Consider the following 9293-nt stretch of genomic DNA (forward strand, 5'->3'; position numbering starts at 1 on the left):
ATAAGTGCTTTTGCATTGCATACGAAAAAACTCGTGCATAGAATACTTTTGCATGCAATGCATACAAAAACCTTTTGTGCATTTAAGAAATTAGTGGTTTCTAATGCATTGTGTATTTAAATCGCTGAGACTGAGAGTAAGTGTTTTTGCATTGCATTGAATACGGAAAAACGTGTGCAAAAAGTTAGTTTTCTGCATTGCATTTGCATGCAAAAAAATTGTGCAATGAGGAGATTATTATTTTGAATTGCATTGCATAAAAAACTCGTTTTGCACCGAAGAGACGGTGCCTTTGCATTGCATAGATCTCGTGCAATGAAGATATTATAGCGCTTTTGCTTTGCATATAAGAATTCGCGGTGCAATAAAGAGATACGTTCTTTTGCATTGCATTGCTTTGCATACGAAAAAACTCGTGCATAGAAATTTTTTGCATGCATTGCATACAAAAATCTTTTGTGCATTCAAGAAATTAGTGGTTTCAAATGCATTGCATGTTTAAATCGCCTTGCACTGAGAGTGAGTGTTTTTGCATTGCATTGAATTCGGAAAAACGTGTGTAATAAGATTAGTTATTCTGCATTGCATTTGCATGCAAAAAATCTTGTGCAATGAGAAGATTATTGCTTTTGCATTGCATATAAAACTCGCATTGCACCGAAGAGACTGTGCCTTTGCATTGCATAGATCTCGTGCAATGAAGATATTACCGCTTTTGCTTTGCATATAAGAATTCGCGGTGAAATAAAGTGATAAGTACTTTTGCATTGCATTGCATTGCATTGCATACGACATTGCCTACAAAAATCTTTTGTGCATTCAAGAAATTATTGGTTTCTAATGCATTGCATATTTAAATCGCTGTGCACTGAGAGTAAGTGTTTTGCATTGCATTGAATACGGAAAATTTGTGCATTAAGATTAAATTATTCTGCATTTTATTTGCATGCAAAAAATCTTGTGCAATGAGGAGATTATTGCTTCTGCATTGCATTGCATAAAAAACTCGCTTTGCACCGAAGAAACAGTGCCTTTTCATTGCATAAGATTTCGTGTAATGAAGATATTAGCGCTTTTTTTTGCATATAAGAATTCGCGGTGCAATAACGAGATAAGTGCTTTTGCATTGCATTGCTTTGCATACGAAAAAACTCGTGCATAGAAAACTTTTGCATGCATTGCATACAAAAATCTTTTGTGCATTCAAGAAATTAGTGGTTTCAAATGCATTGCATATTTAAATCGCTGTGCACTGAGAGTGAGTGGTTTTGCATTGCATTGAATACGAAAAAACGTGGGTAATAAGATAGGTTATTCTGCATTGCATTTGCTTGCAAAAAATCTTGTGCAATGAGGAGATTATTGCTTTTGCATCGCATTGCACAAAAAACTCACTTTGCACACCGAAGAGTTTTATTTTTCAAAAAAAGTCATCCTTCAACTCCCGATGAATCTACAGAAGGATTCTATTTGTACATAGAAAGTTCAAGTTGAAATAGTCTTAGGCAAAAATAATTTCAAAAGTTCATCCTTGAACGAGGGAATCTATTAGTATATATAGAAAGTTCAAGTTCAAACACTCTGGTAAAAATAAGTTCAAAACTTCATTCTTGAACTACATATGAAACAACAGAACAAGTCTATTGGTATGCATTGAAAGGTCAAGTTCACAGAATCCAGGGTCAGTTTTTTTTTTTTTTTTTTTTAAACGTCATGTTTAAAATTCTGAAGAAACACCGTAAAAGTCAACACAGTCTCACCCCTACTCGTCAAATGTTGCCGAACGGTCAAGGGACCCTGACGTCAGCTGTTGACGCACAGGGTACCCCTAAATCGGCATTTTTCGACGTACTGGGTAATCCACTGATTTCAATGAGAAACCTAGGACGTCATAAACAGACGTGTTGGGCATGTGCATGTTATCGTCATGATGGAATTTATTGGGTTATAATTTTTCCATTATGACATGTTGGAGTGTGATTCTCAATTTAATCAGCCAGCACAATTGTATTTACATTTATTTACGCTATGATACACGTTTGAAACAGTAGTCAAACCCCACCCCGCCCTAAACCTACCCATTTGCGTATTATATTATATAAAACACAGGCTGTAACAGACAACAGGCACACTTTATTGAAAAAGTCCAACTATTCCGAGGCCAAACGATTGAATTGTGCGAAGAAAAGACCCAAAAGCAATCACCGTCTCTATCCGCGGCGCGCGGCGCGCGGCCCGCGCCCGTGCGTCACACTGAAGACGCCACAGGTAGACCCCTCGGCGTCACGCGATGGACGAACTGGGAACCCAATTGCTTTCAGTGGGAAACCTTTGGCGTCAACATTAGACGGCAATTCTATCGGTATGAAATCGCGCTGAAGAAGTCTCATTCAGAACACATCGCGATGTTTGGCATCAGATAACGTGTGCCACATGTTGGTGAGTAGTCATACATATTATGTCCTAATATTTGATATAAAGTATTTTCTGCTTGTCGTTATCGATCATGTTCAGTCACTGCATTGTATCTGTCATCATCTCCACTGAGGCTTTGCATTTCTTTGCTTTCTAAATAAACACACCTTGCTAATAGGGTAATTTAACACTGTCACGTGACGTGCTATATAGACCTTTAAACAGTTGTTAATATTTAATAATAATTACTAGTGTAGTTCCAACGTGGCATTTGTAGTAGAAGCACAATAAAATAAAAAAAAACAACACTTGCCATGCGTTTACCACAGTATTGGTAGTTTTAATGTGATATTTGTTGTAAATAAACAGTAGCCACAACAATTACCATGCTTTAAATGCATTTTAATGTAAAATCCAAATATTGTTATTTAAATAGTATACTTTATAATGCTATATATTATATATTATGACTTTTTTCTCTCTCTCTTTCTTTTTTTTTTTTTTTTTTACCTGAAAAGACCAAAAGGGCCTCTCGGACTCAGTCAACCCATTCTTGTTTGTGGAGAAGTAACGGAGAAAACCGAAAGCTGCAACAGCAAATATTTGTAATGGTATGTATGAGTTGGTTTGAACCCTTTATCAAACATTTTATTTAGCATTTGTTGTTACTTATTCTTACAAATCCTATAGCTCAATCAGTAAGAACATATTCCCAAAGTCTTAATAATTCACAAGATTTAACAAGTTGTCAAATTCGTATGATTCTCGTACATATAGCTCTGAAAAAAATTAAGAGACCACTTAACATGGATTTCTAAATGTTAAGTGGTCTCTTAATTTTTTTTTTCAGAGCTGTATTTGTATATGAAGAGTTCAGATGCAAAAGCCTCAAAAAGCCACTTCGGTCACATGACATCAGATATTCAATTATTTTTTCTTAATCAGATCAGTTGCAATGTTTATAACGTCCCGTTTGCATGTAAATAATTTATGTGATCACAAAATCAAGTGAGTTATCTACATTTTCAAACAAATTCATATGATATAGCTTGCTATTATATACTTTTAATAATGGGAATACACACATATCTGTGAACTTACTAAATAAATGTATTTAACATTTAATTATGCAACGTTTTTTACAGAAATAAATCCTACAGTTATGTATAAACTGACAACATCATCATCATGTCCTGTCCTGGGCACATTGGGCAACATGTGTCCTCCAACATATTCGATCTGTGGCCACGTTTTCACATCTTCTCATGGAACACCGGCATTGAGGTCTTCGTGAAACATCTGTCTCATATCTTCCTTGGTTTTCCCTGTCTCGTGCGTCCTCCTGGTGGTGTCCACTTCATAAATGTTTTGGGTGTTGTTGTTTGGGCATACATGAGACATGTCCAGTGAAGTGCACCCTTTGCTCTGTCACAGTGTCTCAAAGTCTTCACGTGGAGTCTGTGGAGTCTTATGATCTCTTTGATATATGCAGAACCAATATTCATAAACTGTTCTTGATGTCTGCCTATGCCTTTATCATCAGGAGTTTTAGTGAAGGACATATCTATTGCCATCCACTAGTTCTAGTCATGCATTGACTTCATGATGCCATAGTCCAATGTATATTTCTGCATTTGTTGTTTGTTTGAACAAATGATGATAGTGAGAGTTAATACCTTTTGAAATCAATAATTATTCATTAAAACTTTTATTACAATGGTCACTAAAGTACATGTTCACCATAACTACCTCTATCATTATTTCACTATCATTATATCACTACCTTGTTAATGTAACTGTAACATGAATGTACTTTATAGAAGTATTTTCTTACTGAAAATGGTTAACATTAACAATAATCATCAACTATTTTAATTGGCATTTAATTTAGTTACAATAAAAGTGAACAATAATCGCAAATATATAGTATTAAAGTTTAGAATGTAAAATGTTCTTTTTTTGCATATATATATATATATATATATATATATATATATATATATATATATATATATATATATATATATATATATATATATATATATATATATATATATATTTATATGTGTGTGTGTATATATGGGCACTACATTTGTATTTAAACTGTTTGACATTAAATCTTGGAATATGCTTACAAAATTGTGTGCATTCATTGTGCTTTTGTTATATTTGTTTTAATTCCAAGAGTTCAGATTGTAAAGGATGGCTTAAAGAAGTTTATGCTTGTAGACCATTGCATAGAAAAAGGTTTCTCTTTCAAATATATTTATTATGCATCAGTTTAACCACACAAAGAAGACTTTCGTTTTAAAATGTGAGTTTTATTATTTAATTAGAATAAATAAATATTTAGCAGCCTAAATATTAAATATTTAAGGAATCTACCCCTTCAGTTGAACCGGATGAGATGTGATATAATTTACCATAAATGGACAAGGAAGTGTGACGCCTCTGTTCAGCTGGGTTGTCATTGGCTGTGACTTTATCGCAGAACGCGCTGTGATTGGACTATCTGTTTTAACCATATAAAACGGCGTTTCATGTTACAAAGTATGTTTTGGTGTTATTATTACGTCAGTTATACGTTAAGCTAACTATAAAGTGTCGCTATGTTGTGAGAAATGACTCCTTTACTGAGAACCCAACCCTAACCCTAAGCATTTCTGCACACTTCTATGAACTACAGCGCCATGTTTCCCATTGCATTGATACAATGACAGATATATGGGTAATGTAGTTTAAACGGTTTCATAATGAAACAATAAATGTTAAGTAAATTACATATTTAATGGACAACTGGATATTAAAATATGTTCATTGTGTAAACCTTTATGACATATATGAGGGCCAAGCTGAAATTGTATATTTTACTGTGAGCACTTTTAAATAAACCTTTATGGCAGCTTTCCATATATGTCTGAAAACTGTGGCCAACATTATTTAGTAAACATTGCATATGCAGTTGTCCTGCCAATTTTCTCTGTTATACGCTAACCAGACTTTGAGTTAAAGCCATTTGAAATATGCTTTTTTTTTTGCTCTTCAAGGGGCCACTACTGGGTCCCTGGAGGTGTAAGGGCAGTACAACATACACAGATCTATTCTCCTCATCACGGACAACAAACTTTGAGTCACATTTAAATATCAGAGTATTTTGTCTTTTCTATTCTAACGTCATGCTTGTGTATAGGTTTTGATATTGTAAGACCATCTGATGAAATACAGAAATATTTGAAAGAAATGTTTTAAAATAATAATTATTAAGTTTTCTTTTCTTTTATGGATAAACACTAATAAATATAATGGATGAACCTGCAACAACTTGCCATTATCCACTTTCCAGAGTAAACAAAAACAATTTATATTATTTACACTTCATTATTACTATTAAATATAGGACAATGCACCATTAAGTAAAATAACAAGAGACATTGTCACAATTTCATCTACACCCTCTTCACGAACCTGGCATCGAAAATGTGCATGCTTTAATTTGTATTGCAGTAGTAGATGTACCAGAATGATCAACATGGATCATCTTCAGTTAAGCTTGAAGTGTTTGTAATCCTTTCCTTTATTTCACTGAAAACTGACATACTTGTCACAGCATGCAAGTATATACAACTTTTTGGAGCATTTTACCAAATATAATATAACCAGATAAAAAATGTTTACTTCTCAAGTAAAATATTCTTGGTAATTAATAAGATAACCTAAATAAACTGGTTGAATGTGTATTTACTGTACCAAACACCATACACAATACTCACCATACTTTATCACTCAACACTTTATTGGAGGATACAGTATACAGTTGATAAAGTAGAATAAAGTCAAATAAGATTCAAGATAAATAAAAATGGGTTTTAAAAAACACATTAACATCATATTAATCCATTCACAGATGCTGAAGCCACACAAATGAGTGCCACATAATCCCATCCAGTCAACTATGATACAGAAAACAGATTTGATATAGTGTTGGAAAATAATGATTCATTATTACAACTAGACTGGTTTCTGTCTCTTCCCTCTATCATGTTCATGTTCTTCTTCTTCTAAACAGTTCGCCCACTTGTACCCTACAGTATAATCAATGTACAGATGATGTGATCACTGATGTTGTGTAACCTTTTCTCAACCAGAGGAAGAAGTCGTATAATCCGGCGTTCTCCAGTCCTGGTCTAAAAGTAAAACAACAAACACAATTCAGATTAAGTTTAATGTACAGTCAGGTTAACCTATGTTCTTCAGTAAACTCTCCACCTCAAAATGGGCAGAAATGCCAATTCCTGATTTAAATTTACAAAGCAGCAGTCAGTACATAAAATAATATACACATTGAAGCATTATGTATAATATTGCAGCCCATAATATTAGCCAAGTACTGAACAAAAACTAATTTACCCATATCAACAGCAACCTTTTAAACAGTAGATCTTTTAGAAAGGCATGGTCTCTTCTGAGCCTTTGTCAGTGATGCCAGATTTCTTTAGTTACTTGTTTCAAGAGCATCACTTGTGATAGCCTTTACAATATAAAATTGTTCAAATACTGCAATACAACTTTCATGGACAGAATTAAGAAATAGGTACCCAGGCACCAGACTTACCATGCTTATGAAGCACCCATGGCCATGTATAGTTCTCAGAGAGCAGAGTTTTTGCCTCTTGTATTCCTCCTTGGCAGCACATCTTTTTCCTGTAGAATTTGTGCCTTCTCTTGCTATCCATCTTAATACACAAATGCAATGTGTTTAGTCTGTGGAGTATAAGGCCTTGTTTCAAGCCAAAGAACTAACCAGATATTACACATAATTCAAAGAACATTTACTATTTGATTCCTAATATGTCCCAACTCATTATCTTCTAAAGCTACCCAGAACCATCCATGGTCTACAAAACAATGGAGAAATACATGGAGTTTATAACAACTAAATGCTTTTTCCCACACTTGTCTGCTTTTATCTAAGACAAACAGACGGTGCAGTTTTTAAGAACTGAAGGCCAAAAGTGTAATAATAATTGTATCAAAAAGGGAAAACAAATATTTACCATTTTAAATAAATCCAAGATACAGAACCTCATTTGCTTATTTTAGGAGTTATTAAAAGATTTAGACATGAATAATGGTACATATTTTATCAGAGTAGAAAGAATGATCACTGTTGAAATGAATAGTCCTTTGAGAGATCAACATCAAATTTTGTACTACATATTACAGCATTGCTTCAATACAAGACATACCAATGGACTTGCGCACTTTTCTGTCTTCTTCGGGCACAAGATGTCCATCTTCCTTCCTCACCCTAAACAAATGACTTATTTTCTTAGCTTGCTTCGATATAAGGTCTGGTCTTTCTTCTCTTCTGTAAAACAAGAAAGTCTCACTTACTCTGTGAAGCAAATACTATTGTTTTTAAAACATATAAATTAAGACAGTTACAATAAAGTTAATTTATCATAAGATTAAGGTGAGCATTCGATGAGTATATATATTAAAACTGTATATACTTTAGTATATATACTGATACTGATAATATTCAACTTTACCTGTGAAGGGCTGATTACGGCAAGATTCGCTGAGAATCACTTGAAGCTCTTGTGAGGGTTGACTCTTAAAAGAGCTGTTGAGTTTGATATTGTAGAGATCTTTTAAACAAAAATAAATAAATAAAAGTAATCTGCAAGTAATCCTGCAAGACAGAAAGAAAGAGGAAATTGTATTACATTGCATGCAAGTTGTGAGTTCATACATAACTGTTTCTTGCTGTAAAAAAACGTTGCATAATTAAATGTTAAATACATTTATTTAGTAAGTTCACAGATATGTGTGCATTCCCATTATTAAAAGTATATAATAGCAAGCTATATCATATGAATTTGTTTGAAAATGTAGATAACTCACTTGATTTTGTGATCACATAAATTATTTACATGCAAACGGGACGTTATAAACATTGCAACTGATCTGATTAAGAAAAAATAATCGAATATCTGATGTCATGTGACCGAAGTGGCTTTTTGAGGCTTTTGCATCTGAACTCTTCATATACAAATACAGCTCTGAAAAAAAAAAATTAAGAGACCACTTAACATTTAGAAATCCATGTTAAGTGGTCTCTTAATTTTTTTCAGAGCTATATGTACGAGAATTATACGAATTTGACAACTTGTTAAATCTTGTGAATTATTAAGACTTTGGGAATATGTTCTTACTGATTGAGCTATAGGATTTGTAAGAATAAGTAACAACAAATGCTAAATAAAATGTTTGATAAAGGGTTCAAACCAACTCATACATACCATTACAAATATTTGCTGTTGCAGCTTTCGGTTTTCTCCGTTACTTCTCCACAAACAAGAATGGGTTGACTGAGTCCGAGAGGCCCTTTTGGTCTTTTCAGGTAAAAAAAAAAAAAAAAGAAAGAGAGAAAAAAGTCATAATATATAATATATAGCATTATAAAGTATACTATTTAAATAACAATATTTGGATTTTACATTAAAATGCATTTAAAGCATGGTAATTGTTGTGGCTACTGTTTATTTACAACAAACATCACATTAAAACTACCAATACTGTGGTAAACGCATGGCAAGTGTTGGTTTTTTTTTTATTGTGCTTCTACTACAAATGCCACGTTGGAACTACACTAGTAATTATTTTAAATATTAACAACTGTTTAAAGGTCTATATAGCACGTCACGTGACAGTGTTAAATTACCCTATTAGCAAGGTGTGTTTATTTAGAAAGCAAAGAAATGCAAAGCCTCAGTGGAGATGATGACAGATACAATGCAGTGACTGAACATGATCGATAACGACAAGCAGAAAATACTTTATATCAAATATTAGGACATAATATGTATGACTAC

General features: G+C 33.3%; 1 long non-coding RNA gene across 1 annotated transcript; it reads right to left on the reverse strand.

Moving 5' to 3' along the window:
- Window positions 1-6339: 6339 nt before the first annotated feature.
- LOC137089619 (uncharacterized) lies at window positions 6340-8928 on the reverse strand. The gene is made up of 5 exons (XR_010907733.1): window positions 8721-8928; window positions 7968-8110; window positions 7662-7783; window positions 7028-7148; window positions 6340-6599 (listed from the first exon to the last, which is right to left on the reverse strand). It is a non-coding gene; the product is annotated as an uncharacterized lncRNA (long non-coding RNA).
- Window positions 8929-9293: the final 365 nt, after the last annotated feature.

The sequence above is a fragment of the Pseudorasbora parva genome, chromosome 9 (assembly GCF_024679245.1).
Source record: "Pseudorasbora parva isolate DD20220531a chromosome 9, ASM2467924v1, whole genome shotgun sequence".
Taxonomy (NCBI): Eukaryota; Metazoa; Chordata; class Actinopteri; order Cypriniformes; family Gobionidae; genus Pseudorasbora; species Pseudorasbora parva.